Source organism: Hakea prostrata, chromosome 7, assembly GCF_041222555.1.
Source record: "Hakea prostrata isolate BN-2017 chromosome 7, UWA_Hpros_2, whole genome shotgun sequence".
NCBI classification, from domain to species: domain Eukaryota; kingdom Viridiplantae; phylum Streptophyta; class Magnoliopsida; order Proteales; family Proteaceae; genus Hakea; species Hakea prostrata.
Window position 1 is genome coordinate 73,902,157 of NC_142606.1, and position 14,674 is coordinate 73,916,830.

At 38.1% G+C, this 14,674-nt stretch overlaps 1 long non-coding RNA gene across 2 annotated transcripts; it reads left to right on the plus strand.

Annotated features, from left to right (window-relative positions):
- Nucleotides 1-4,382: 4,382 nt before the first annotated feature.
- On the plus strand, nucleotides 4,383-7,536 carry LOC149012051 (uncharacterized). 2 transcript variants are annotated; one of them, XR_016174803.1, is made up of 3 exons: nucleotides 4,383-4,874; nucleotides 4,978-5,270; nucleotides 5,548-7,536. It is a non-coding gene; the product is annotated as an uncharacterized LOC149012051 (long non-coding RNA). The 2 variants fall into 2 exon arrangements; XR_016174804.1 differs by having other exon boundaries at nucleotides 4,384-4,874; nucleotides 4,981-5,270.
- Nucleotides 7,537-14,674: the final 7,138 nt, after the last annotated feature.

The following is a 14,674-nucleotide window of genomic DNA, read 5'->3' on the forward strand; positions in this document are numbered from 1 at the left end:
ACAGGACCAGCACACAGTAGACCAACCATCTGATCCAGCGCAGCAGGACTTGCAAACAGAAGACCAAGTACCTTTGTCCATGGAAGGAGATCCGCCATCTCAGAATCCTAAGATCAAACCTTCGAAGATCAAGATTGTGGGCCCCCCCCCCCCCTTGGGTGTGGGGGCTAAAACCCAAAATAAAAAAAAACCCCGAAAAACTTGTTTTTTTAAAAAATTTTTTTTTAATAATCCTTTGTTGTGTTTTTTTGGTTGTATAAAAATTAAATAATATATTCTCTTTTCTTTTTTTTTTTTTTTTGTTTGTTTTTCTTTTTTTTCTTTTTTTCAAATTTATTTAGGGGGGGGGGGGGGGGGGGGGGTGGGGGGGGTTTTATTTTGTTTTTTTTAGTGGTTTTTTAATATGGTATTTTTGGTTTGTTTTTTGTTGTTGGATTTGATAAAGGAGAGGGGGGGGGGGCTTAGATCTAGGGCTTGCATCTGTAACTAAGCCCTAGATCCCTAGTTTACAACAAATGGGTTACCTCAAAGTGAAGAAAATGGTTAATCTTGGTGTTGGGAGCTTCAATCTACTGCTTTCCTGTGTTCACTGTTGTTATTGTCGAGAATAATCCTATATAACCCCCCCTTCCACGTCTAGCCTTGTTGAAACCAGGGTAAAAAATGGTTCAACTAATACTCATCGAGAGTTTGTTTTGAAGTTTTTTCCCCATTTATTCTTAGCCTCTTGAAATACCAAAATTTCAATGTAAGATCACATTTTGACCAAAATTTTGTTCAATTATGATTCAAACCAATGTTTCGTCTTGGCCATGTCAGAGGTCTCCACAAAGATTTCATACCTTGTTCATGGCCATATGCATGGGAGAGTGGAAAATCTAATTACAAACCAGTAAATGATATAAAATGATCCATTTGCTCAAACTTTTAAGTAACAAGCTATTTTCATACTTAGCATAGTTAGTTTTTAGTCCCATACAAGAGGCCATACCAGATCAACCTAAGTAATTCTTATCCTTCCATTTGTATGTATGTTGTTTACTACTTTACTAGCATGATCACATTACTAGGTCTCATGATTAATATTAGCTTCACTTTCTGGTTGCAGCTCCGGGTCCACTGTGCAGAAGCTCTGGGCACTCCAATAGTGGGAGACTAAGTATGGCTGGTATGTGCACAGAAAATGGAAGCAGATGCCTCGAATTGATATTGAACCATCCACAGGGAAACCATACAAAATGCGGAGGCCAGAGGGTCTGGATGTTCAGAAAGGAAGTTTTCTATGAAAGGTCCCACTGCTGCATCTCCATTGTAGAGAACTTGTATTGCCCAATATTTTGAAGTTCCTTGACAAGTCAGGTAAATTGTTAGGTCACCTCCCAGAATCAAAGCTCGATGTTCTCCGGTTTGTGGCACGGATGCCTTCGCACATGATGATCAGTTTGAATCTTATGTCATCATACTTGGTTTGAGTTGTTAAAAGACATTGTAGTTTGTTTTTCTGGGAATGATTTTGGAGATGGAGGACAGAGGAGAGAGAGAGAGAAAAAAAGGGGGTTGGGGGGGGGGGTCTTGTTCAGCTAAGTCATGCATTGTGTAGGTATTTCTGGCACATGGTGGTAGCTTCCAAGTAGGGCAAGTAGTAAGACCAAGTAGGTTTCAGTTTCAAGCCTTCGAGCCTATGGGGCCCTAACCCTTGTGACTGGATTGATGATGTCAAGAAAAGAAAAGGAAAATAATTTTTGTCATTTATTTCTATCCTTCTCAATGAATCTTTAGTTCTCAGTCCTACTTCGGGGTTATCCATTGCTTGTTAGAATGGAGGAGCTCCAGACAATGAAGACGCTGGGTGATAGTTGTTTTTCAAGCTGGCTTTCATGATTTCCATTACAAAGTTGTATCAAAAGGTTCCAGGTTCCTCCCGCTTTCTGTTCTCTTCACCCCCCCTCAAAAAAAAAAAAAACTTATCATGGTAATATTTACAATATGATGACTGATGAGAACAGAAGAGATCCTGCCGTTTTACTCGCTATCGTTTTCCTCTTGCCACCCACTTCTGGAAACAGAACTCGTTACCCCCATTAATTCTTATCTGAATATGCTTCAGTTTTCCATCTATTATTGAATTAATTCAGTATTGTGACTTACTAATGTGTTTGTAATTGGGTGAAGGATGGATTGCTTGGTCGTAGAGTGTTCACCTACTAATTGCAAAGTGTATATTGTAAGTTCCCTGATTGATTACAGAGAGAACATCGCTAGCTCCTTGTGAAATACTCATACAAAAATTCAAGTCAAAATGGGTTCGGAAAATCAGAAATAATTGACTCCTTGATTCATCGGGATCGTTATGATGACTACTATTAGGTTTCTAGGGTATCAGTTGGTAACAGTTGTGTTACACACACACATTATGGTATCCAGCGTTATTTTCAATATTCTTTTTGTAGGTCTAAAATTAAAATAAAAAGATTTAATCTTTTTTTATTAGGTTTTGAATTTTAAAAGTTCCAGGGCAATGAATTGAAAATTATTCCTTTCTCATACGCATGCACCATCCGATATGGAATGAACAATGTATATTATGGATTTAAAGGGTTAAATGACAAATGATTTTTTATATCTTCTTATTAATTTTAGATTTTGAGATTCAAAAGAATGATAAATGATTTTGAAATTAGTGTGGTGTTCATTAAGTCAAGTGTTGGTGTCAATTCTGCCCCAAAGTTAGATCTAACCAAACGACTTGTTATGTTTCGAACTGAATTGATTTCTTTGTACTTGTTTTTGTTCTGCTTACTTGCAACTGATTCTGAAGAATAATGTTAGAAACGAAAAAGATCAGCTTGATTGGCGATCTATCTTTGATGAGCAAGTCAATGGAATTTGAATTGAAAAAAACCATAGCTCAAATGAACCCTAGATCCAAAAAAAAAAAAAACCCTAGATTCAAAAGAATCAGAAAGACGGGACAAGTTGCAGGCTAAACTTAGATTCTAGTTCCTGCCTTGATTTCAATCTGTCGAATATTTGATTCTTATTTGATGGTCACGATTCAATTTAAGTTTAATATGTAATTTGATATTACTTCATGCTTAGACTGCCGGCTGACCCATTCTGAACCAATTAATGGGTGGTTTTATTCATGACACCAGCCTCCAAGCCTCTTGACGAGGTTCTTTTATTTATACTCTGGTTTGGAGGCCTAAATGATGCTGTAACACTTGATTTTGATTGTGTACAGTGAATTCTCAGGCAAATTCCATTTTGAGACATCTCACTGCTCAGCCCTTTCGTTAGTTCCGTCCAAGTTCATATCTGATTGAGGGAGTCCATCAGAGCTATCAGTAGTTGGCTTGATGTAATCCGTTGATAAAATCTCATCTTCAAACTTTTGTGGGCCATGTGGGATTTTTAAGATCTTTCAAAGCTTGATCTACCTAGAGAATTGAAACTGATCGTTAATTTTATTTTAAATTCAGTTTCGAGATTGTCCAAATCCTGATCTTTTCTTGCTTTGGGAATATCTTGAGCCCCCAAAATCCTTTTCAGCTATCTAATCAAGTATTCCTTTGTCAATTTCCACATGCTCCCATTAAGTATCTGGTTCTGATCATTTAATACACGAAGTCTCATTGAATAAAATTTTACATTCTCCCTTTAAGGCCAATCTGGGTTCCCCAAGTGGACAGTCATCTCTTTTCTTTTCTCAACCGTAGGTTTGATTAATCACAATCATCGATTATAAACAGGTCATTTTGAATGTTATGGGCCTATTATTTCGGTCATTTAGGTATTTATTTAAGGATAATTTGGTCAATGTGGGCATAAAGGGTATTCTGATCAATTTGAATGTTCTGGGTAGGAAGATTATTTTGGTCATTAGGGCATAAGCACGTTTTGGCCATATAGGGATAATTTGATCATTTTGACTTAAAGGGTATCTTGGTCATCTAGGGTAGTTGCTCATATTCGACATTTTGGATTTTACTTTGGTCATTTCCGTCATAAACAATATTTTGGGTCATTTAGTCTTAGAGGGTATTTTGGTTATTTACGACATTTTAGGTGTTTTGATCCGAAAAGCAATTCTGCTCACGAGGGACAATTTGAAAATTTTGGTATAAAAGGTATTTTGGACAGAAAGCACATTTTATGTGATTTAGTTGTAAGGGACAATTTGGATATTTGATTATAAAGGGTATTATGGGTAATATGTTCCGATTTTAGTCATAACTTGACCTGTAAACCGGAATTTATGATTTAATAATCCTAAACCGAAAAACTGATGTTGAAATCAACAACTAGGATTAAATCGGTAAATTTATAATATGTAACCTAAACCCTAAACTTAACTCATTCACAACCCTAAATGCTAAATAGCCAAATCGAACCCTTTAAACCCTAAACTCATCTCACCTCGCGCCGCTTCGAAGAATCAGAGGACAGAGATAGAGAATCGAAACCCTAGAGAAGGTTTCTTCGCCGACTTCTTGGTGTTCCTAGTGCGGAGTGAAGAGAGAGGACAACATGCCGGCAGGTCATGGTATGAGATCTCGAACTAGAGATTTGTTTGCTCGTCCCTTTAAGGAAGAAGGGTTACATCGCTTTGACTACTTAACTGAGGACCTTTAGGATTGGTGATTACCTTGATATCAAGGTTAATGGAGTCATTCATAAGGGTTTGCCTCACAAGTTCTACCATGGCTGCACTGGCAAGGTCTGGAACGTCACCAAACGAGCCATCGGTGTTGAGGTTAACAAGCAGGTGCGAAATAATACTCCTGCTCCGCTTCCGTTAAGATCAAGTTCAGATGCAGACCATCTCTGTCTCTTACTTCTCCTCCTCTCATGGTTTTCTCCAACGACCCAAGGTAGTTCCTTCCTTAAATTTCAAAACCCACTACGTCGATTGATTCTGTAAGATTTTGATTCTTTCCTTTTATACATGATTGATTAATATATTTCCATTTCTAGTAGGTCATGAGGCAGTGCCTGCGCCGGATTGTGGCGATTCGTTTGACTTTTCTCCAACCCCCGTCACGCCGGCGCCGTCCCTGTACCAGGGGTGAGAGGAGACGAAACCCAATCTGAAAACACAGAAGAGGGACAAGGTGATGATCGAGATAATACTAACGAATAAAATCAGGTTCCACCAAAGCAAATGGGTTCTTCTGGGACGGTGAAATGGTGTGCAGTAAGAGATGAATTCGATGATTGCAACAACCATTCACCCTTCTCAAGCAAGTCAATGGTGACACATGGAAATGGTACGACTTAACTGTATAAGTTCCTATGGAACTTAGGGTTCTTAAACATGGAGTGGATATCTGAATAAGGTTCGGATCAGTCCAATTCAAGCCCAAAGTAGCTAGAGTGAAACCTCATATGTCGCCTTATTTTCTCCTTCATAATTGTCATTTTTTGTCTTCAATTAGAAGCATCAATAGACTATATGCTATGTTTTCACTGGGGCTAATAATGCCAATGAATTGTGTTATTACATATCTTAATCTTAATATTGGGTTATTCTTGATGTCCTTGCAGCATTAAAGAGAAACAATTCAAGAGTCTTTGGATTCAACAAAGAAAGGGGAAGCAGATTTAATAAACTTGGATGCAGGAATGGCTTACATTGCATTCTTGAAGTATTCAGAGATCTTGCCATGGAAGTTACTCTACTGCTTCAGGGTGGAACTACCCCATTAATCATCTGAAGAAAGTGGTTGGCCCAAAAGTAAAGGATGCTGATCAGATGGTCAATGACTTCTTCTCTGCGGTTTGTGCACCATCAGAATTTCAGGGACAGGAATATGTAGTGGATGTGGAAGTGAAAATGGCTCGTGTCACACCAACAGTTTGTATTTCGGGTGATTCTGGATCTTTCCAGTGCCTGGTTGAGGAGTTGGGGGATATTGCATTTGTCAGAGGAGACACTGCGTATGGAGGGAGGACCCCAGAAGCAAATTTGGTCAATTAGAGATTTCATGGCAGTATATTTTTGAATCCCCTATAATCTCAAATTCTCCTAGAGCTTTTTCTTCATTTATGTCACTGGGTTTTAGGGTCTTGGATTTCCCGGCACTGGTCTAAACCGGGCGCTAAAATCCAACCCGGAACCCCGTGCTGCCGTTGCTGCCAGAAATTCTCCAGACCATCTGGCCCTTCTGTGTCTCTCAATCACTGTCAAAGTCTTGCGTTTCACACAGTTTTCAAAGTTTTTATTTGGACAGAAGGAACCGCCAAATCTTACATGAAAACCCTACTGAGTTACCTTTCTCATAATCACTGAGAGAGCTTCTCTACATCTCTTTCTCTTATAACTGAGGTGAACACTACTATCGGTTGGTTTTGTTTCAACTTCTGTTTACTGGGTATAAGCTCTCGCTGCATGTGGTTTCTGGGTTTTGTTCCCAATGTTTCTAATATAGAGCTTTTCTTCTAAGTCTTTTTGAGTGTTTTCCAAGTTTTTCTTCTCTTGTTTTCCATTCCCTTTCTGAGTATTTTGAATCACTTCTTCTATAAAACCGTAATTGTTTAACTGGTTTCTCACTTTATGCTTTTTCCAATGTGGTGCGTGACGTGCGTCAGCTTCAGGCGGTGGTTCTTCTTCTTCACTTCATTTGCGTTTGGGCTGCATGATCAAGAACACTTGTTAGGTTTAGCTTAACTCTCTATTAATCAGTATTAGAATATATCACTTGATGATTTATATATATAAGAATCCTGTCTTCCAGTCATTAGGCTGCATGATTAAATTATTTCTAAGCATCTACTAATATAGTAGTAGTATACCCATAAAGAGAACCCATTAGAATGTGCGATTTGTAACATATTTATGAGACAAGAAAGTCAACGCGGCTTAACAAGGCACCTTACTTCGTAAGCCAGGAGCATTAGAGATTTAATTAAGAGCATTACTACTGGCTTAGTTACTGTTCTAAAACATGCAAGATTCATGACTACGAGAAAGTTAAAAAAAAAAAGAGATTATTTATGGGGCCTCACAAGAGAGCAAGTTTGATCTTATCAATATTCATGTGGAATGAAAATAGGGTGGAGTCAGGATTTTAACCTCAAGACAAAGCCCTTACATATATAAGCATTGATCTATAAATCACTACTATAACATGGAGTCAAAGCATTGAAATAACCTCTTAACAAACTCTATTGGTGTACGTTTCATTTATAAAAATTATTATTCTTATTAAAATTTATTTCCATTCAAAAAAAAATCCATTAAGTTGAGTTCCCCGTATACTACTCCTATATCCACCAAATCTCTATATAATCCTACTATACTACAAATATTAAGGATTGAACCTATAATTTTTTTACTAAGAGGTAAAAAGTATCACTAAACAACTCTATTAAATATATTAACTGATATTCCCAATTCTAATTCATGATCTCATTAGGTGATTAACCTATACGATTTATCAGATTGAAACAAGAAAAGAAACAATCTATAAACCCTAACCTAGACTAACCATTTGGTTAGTGTATGATTTACCAATAAACCTGAAGCAAGAAGACAAGAGAGACACGGGCTTTGATCACGGTGTTCGGTTCTTTCGAACCTACATCTCCGGGACTCAAGACTGGAGTCCGATCCACTATGAAAGAAATGAAGACTTACAAGATGTCAGGATTGATATATACAAGATAACCATATGGCACCAAATCACTGTCGAGTCTTCCACTCTTCACGCCGATCAAAATCCAGGTCTCAACACTTGAAACCACCTCCAAGAACGAAGATCGAAGGAGAAGAAACGAAGATCGCCATTATCGCATCTCGAGAGCTTTCTCTATGATTTCCCCAAATTCGCAGAACAGAGTTTTGCATATGATTGAATCAAACCGGCTCAGAAACACATATACAATGAAGTGAACCAAAGTGAACCGAAACCGGTTCAATAGAAACCAAAACCCTTACAATCTCCCCCTTAATCTGGTAAGCCTAAAAAAACATCATAGTAGACCGGGCTTCAACCGTCATCGTCCGAGTGTACCTGCACAAACAAAAGAAAAGAGACCACAATACAAAACAAACAAAAATATGCAAAGTACCTAGATATGCACTAACCATGCAACACTAAAAGACTCACTGCAGATACACCATGCAACAAATGCAACAGGTAGAGAAACCCATAAACAACAACACCAACTCCTAGTTCACAACTCAACCAAATCAACATGGAGAGTACATATGCACACACAAGGCGTATATCTCATAACAGAGACAAATAGAACAAGAGTCATAAAAATTTGGGCAGCATCTCCCCTAAAACTGCAACATATGCAAACCTGATAAACAAACACAAGACATACCTGGACATCTCCACACCATAGATAAATGAAAAACAACAAGTATACAATCTCCACAAAAGGTAATAACCCAACACATAGACTTACTCATGCCAACCAAAGCATAATAAATATATAATTTAAACAAGTAAGACTTTAAACAAGAGACAAGTATAAACTTTAAGAAATCCATGGTGATATCCAAAACCAACCTAGATTAACAAAACCTCACAAACATCAACAGATGAACAACATGGATCCTGATATAATTGACAATGCCAACACAGCCCATGAATCTACAAATGCTTACAATATAAGCCAAGTCAAGTCTAAAAATATCACATGATACATAAGAGAACTTAACCAACTAGAGAAGAGAGATTGAACAATTCAAATATAAAACATGACAAGTAAACATAAATCTCTCCCCCTCAACCAGTAGATCCCAAAACTTAGGAAATTCCTAACAGATCCAAATACTTTCATTTCAAATTCTGATTTTAAAACCTTCTCCAAGGAATACAATCATGCAATTAATATGTAAACCACATAAATGAAGATATAAGACACAGAAAAATGAAATGAGAAACTAGAGGCAACTGTCAACCTAAAATGCAAAATATAATGCAAAAAACTAAAACATCAAGTCTTATATATTAATGCCAAGGGTATTCAAATGAAATCACAACAGGATTCATTAACAAGTCATATTTTCAGATTTAGTTGTTAAAATGCCTAAAGAAGTTGCAAATCATTTTTTCTTCTACATTAAAGTAAAGAAAGACAACAAGTATCCAATTACCCATTAAAATAATCAGGGAGTAACCAGTCGAACATCTATGTCTTCTTACCAACAAGATGAAAATAATCCAGACAAACCCAATAGGCAATAACACTCCTCAATCCATCACTGGCTTACTACCACTACTCAAACCAGGACCTCTTCACCCACTCATTACACATGACGGACACAAGTCACAACTAGACAAATCCAGGTCACCTAGAGTAGAAACCAAACCAGAGATAAAAGAAGTAAACTCAATAAGACTTAACTCTGACCTACAAGACCAGACTCAATGACCATATAAAAATTTAACTGCAAACAAGACATATCCTAACCAATAAAACTGGTACAAGTCATCTTACCAGACAACTCTATAAATCTGACAATAACTACTCCCAAATCAAAACCATACAAGTTGACAGACCATATCCCCTGAATATCATGTGAACCCCAACAACATGTGAGGACACACCCTCTTGACAACTCCTGTGTCAAGACCAGCACTAATGCTGAACTGGAGAACAAACCTCTCCCCCTGGAGACCAAACCTCTCCAAACACTTGACAACACCTGTGCTAAAACCAGCACTAAGTTGATCATGGAGACAATACCTCTCCAAACACCAGGGATACACCTAATGCTATACCAAGTGAAATAGGAATCCTCATGTGTAACCAACTGTACTAAATAGTCTCAACACCACCTATTACCACTCTAGCATTTCAAAACTTAGTTAGACATGTATACCAATGCAAATAAAAGCATCCATGAGAGTACAAAACAACAACAAATACTTAACATGCCAACACTATCATAATTGGTCAAGAATTCTCACACAATAAGACATCTTAACCAATATTAATAGAAAAACAGGCACAAAACATGTCGTCTCAGATTTATTAAAATAAACAGCTTCCTTACACAAGCATATCACCTTAAAGATAAATAGACCACCTCCCTTTAACAAAGGAACAAAATAGGATAAACCAAAGTATGCATCCAATGGAAACCCAAATAATCAGGTCTTAAAACAAGGTCTATGCTAACACAAAAAACACCTAGGTCATCAAAGGACCTTAAACATGTTTATTTCACCAGAATTAGGCATATCATTGTTAGATGTCTCACCTTCTTGCAGTTTCCTCTTATATGCAAAACAATGTTTCTTAATATGACCCACTTTATTACAAAAATAACATCTCCTGGTGTTAGAATCAGTCTTATTATTCCCATAATTGTTCTTGTTATTATTTTCATGATTGTCATACACTTTACCCTTCCCTTTGGACTTCCCATGTTTGTAAGAGCCCTTGCCCTTAACAAACAAATTGTCCCCACTGCCTTTAGACTTACCAGAAGCCAACAGTTTCGACTCCCTATTCTTTAAAACATCAATCAATTGTTCTAGGGAAATGTTTTGACAATCATACTTAATTGAATTTTTAACAACAAGATAGTCATTATGAAGGGAATTCAATAGGATAATAGACAGGTCTTGGTTTTCCAATTTGGTCTTTTCCACAGTATTGGCTAAGTTTTAAATCAACTTCTTAAACACATCTAGGTTCTTATCAAGGCTGATTGTAGGGTCCATCTTAAACCCATGCAATTTTTCTTTCAGATAAATCTTATTACCTAGATTCTTTTTCTGGTAGATTTGTTCAAGCTTATTCCACACTTTAATAGGGGTATTGTCATCATCATCCAAACACCTGATAACACCATCAGTGATGTTCCAGAGCATGCAACCAATTGCATTCTCCATCACTTCAGTCCTCAAGACTGGGTCAATGCTTTCAAAGAAAGCAACTGAGTCATCTATGGATCTTAGGAGTTTCTGTTGTGCCATTAATGCCTTGACCTTTCTCTTCCAAATCCCAAAGTCCCCTGTCCCATCAAACTTCTCTATATCTACCCTGGAACCCCCCATAGGAGTATCCAAACTTAGGTAACTAGGATTCCCCCCTAGACCTACTGCTCTACTAGTGTCACACCCCGCCCGCCGGGTCTCGGTTACCCGCCCGACAACCCGTGGGTGTGAACCGTCACAGGATCTACGGGGTTTTAGTCTATCAATAATAATGAATACAAATACAGATAATCAAGAGCAAGAATAGTGCAATAATCAATAAAAAGGTTACAAGAGTCCAAAAACTCCAATAAAAATCCAAGAACGAACGAAAGAGGGAAAATCAAGAATCAAAAGTAATATTGAGTTCAGCGGAAGCAAAATAAATAACTAAATAATCTTCTCTCTGGTTTTCTTTTCTAAATCTACAAAGTAGTTTTTCCTAAAATAGCAAGTAAAGATGTCCTCCAATCTTTCTCCACACGATCATCAAAATCCTGGGAATCTGCCTCTGTCGGCCATCAATGGGTGCAAAAAGTGCACACAAGCATCTTCAGGAGGCTTCATGCTCTGTAAGATCATGTACCACTGTCTGTGCCACATCAGCTTCATACGAGAAGGCTCTTTCATATGAATCATCTCTAACTTTTGACGTTGTGCAACCATCTGTACAACTCATATAATATATACAATGAAAGGAATGAGTTCCAACGAACTCAGTAAGGAACAGACAATTCTCATATATATGTCAATACAATCCACGAATGCACATATGAAATGATATGGATGATATGCAGAAATATGAATGCTGCTAAGATCTAACCATGCAAGTCTCTAACGGCTGACATGCTTTAAGATATACACTAGCCCTCCTCTGGGTAGGTCTAGACACTCTGATCCGGCAAGGACTGGTTACCTCTGTAGGGATCCTGGGAAAAGGGGTAAGTCCACACCTGGCTCTCAAACCGTGGCTGGGGGTTAAGTCAACACTCTCTCACCACAACCATTGGCAATGAGTACTGACGCATGTCGGGGTTTCTAATCCAATGCAATGTCATAATGGTAACATACTATATAGAGTCCAGATACTTCCCCTATGGCACCAACCAACTCGGTTCAGTATCCTTCGCAACCTAGGATTGAAAACCCTCACGGACTGGCTACCGCTGTTGGACTCCACTCCTTAACCCTATGGTCATCCACATATTATTGGGGCGGATGCTCTCATTACTCACGACACCCGGTCCGTTCCTTGGATGTCCATGAGCCCAACCCTAACATATGCAACCCTACCATTGCATGACCAACAGTGGACCACTGAGTCTCCCCACGGATTGATTACCGCTATAGGATGAAACAGAATCACGTCACCATTGTCACGGGTCATCCGGCTTCAATTCCCCTGCCGAAAGGGTAATAGCATGTGGGGTACCTAACCATGCAATTCTAGAATCTCCTAAGTATGTCATCCAGTAATCATGATAGTGCTAGAGACATCAGTGAGCATGTGTCCCATACCACAACCCTTTGATATCTCCCGCCAAGATATCCCAATGGAATACCCCCTCCATCACAACTACATTATATCACTCTTTATCATACCATGAACAATTGTGCAATATCATAAAAGATGAAGTACATTAAGGAACACCACAAATAGCAAGTATACAATAAGATTCACATGCTTTATACAATTACAACAAGTTACATGATCAAAGAATAGTAAATAGAACAGCTGAAACATCATGTAGATGTAATTGCATATAAATAAGAATGCATGTCCTTACCTGTAATTATGTAAAACTCCTCTAACTTGAATTCTAGAAACTATTATAAGACTTTTACTTGAAACAGAGAACACCTAGGCATAGGGTTATAAGAATGTATAAGAGTCAAGAATCAAAACAAATCCAAAATCAAACTTACACAGACACTGGAAACCGGCCGGTCGCTTGGGCCGGTCGCTTAGGTTGAACGACCGCCACTAGTGACCGCCCCAAAAACATAGAGTTTCAATCCGAAACTCAGGCTTCTGATCACTCGTTTTCAATCCGGATTTCGAGTGATCATGGCCTAAGTCTCGCATCTAACACTCCAAGAGACAATAGGTGAAAAGAAACCTAACAATCATCATAAATATATTACCTAGAAACTCTCCCATTGATTGGATCTATCCTTTTCACGAAAGCAGGGTTTCGTTTTCGGATGGATCACATCAAGAAGGTTGGAAAGAGAGTTGCGATTGATCAAAAGGGTAACCACCACGATGAAGGGAAGGGTTAACACGAAATTGAAAGGCAAGGGAGATAAAGGATGAAGGGTGAATCCAATACCTCGCATTAGAATACTAGAAACAGAGAAGGATTAATCTCCAGAACAAAGGGGTAACAAGAAACCCTAAAATTAACAAAGATCAACCACCCAAATCATTCCCTTTGATTAGATCCATCCATTAACAAATGCAGGGATTTGTTTCTGAACAGAATCTTATCAAGAACATTGAAAAGGGATTACAACAAATCAATTGGGTAACCACTAACAAAAAGGGGATGGGTTCATATCAATTAGAGGTTAAAAAGAAGAGAATTGCAGATGAAGATTCATTACCTTAACCAGAATCACCAAGAATAGAAGAGAAAATGTTCCACATCATTAATAGCACTTCAGACCTGAATCCCGCACATTTCCACAGCCGTCTAACCTCCAAACATAGCAACCACGAATAAAATATTCGTAAAAGAGGCGAGGGTTACTATATATAGAAGTCAGGAAGCAAATTAGTGCAAAACCCCGAAAACAAACCGGGCGGTCGCTCCAAGCGGTCACTTGGTTCAATCAACCGCCACTAGCAACTGCCCCCATGTATATTGCTATACAAGGGTGCTTTGCTCATGGGGTTGAAGACCAAGTACAACCTAACCCAAATGAAGACATGGGGGAGATCTTAGTCCGAAAAACAATCTTAATAGGTCAATAATAAAGGGGGTTAGGATTTCATCATACATAACCGATGGCTCTCAAGGAAAGGCTAGGGGGAATCAAGATTCACCAAAGGGAAAGAGAAACAAAGAATCAAGATTCACCCAAGGGAAAGAGAAACAAAGAATTCACAATCTGAAAAAGGTGTTGGAGAGTTTCAGATATGGTTACCTCTCATGAGAGTTGGTTACCTCCCATGAGAGTTACCCATAATCAATTCTCACAAAAACAACCCAAGATAGATAAAGGAATATCTCATTAGTATTTCAAAATAAAGAATGGAATTAGGAAGGGTCTACCAATGAGAGAAAATAAGGTTCTCAATTAAAGTGAAAGGAAAGAAATTCTAATCATACAATAAGGGATTTACTAACAAGAATCCGTGTATCCCACGGAAAGACTAGGGAGAATAAAGATTCACTCTTAGGACAAAGAATTTACAATCAAGAAAGGTTTTGGGGAGGGTCCAAATGAATTAATAAAAAATAAAAGGGTTGCCAATTGGTTACCCTCTCATGAGGGTTACCCAAGAATTTCCCGTCAAAATCTCTCCCCTTTTTGGTTTCCAATGGTCTAAGGAATAACAAGGATCAACTCCTCAATCATGAGGACACAAGGGAAGGTCATGGTAATAGTATGAGACCTTCCCCACAATCATAAAGATAGGTAGAAAATTCAGGGGAAGTATCATCAAGATTTTTGGTGGAATCAAAATCAAGAATCATCACCATATGGCTTCAAGAACATAGAGT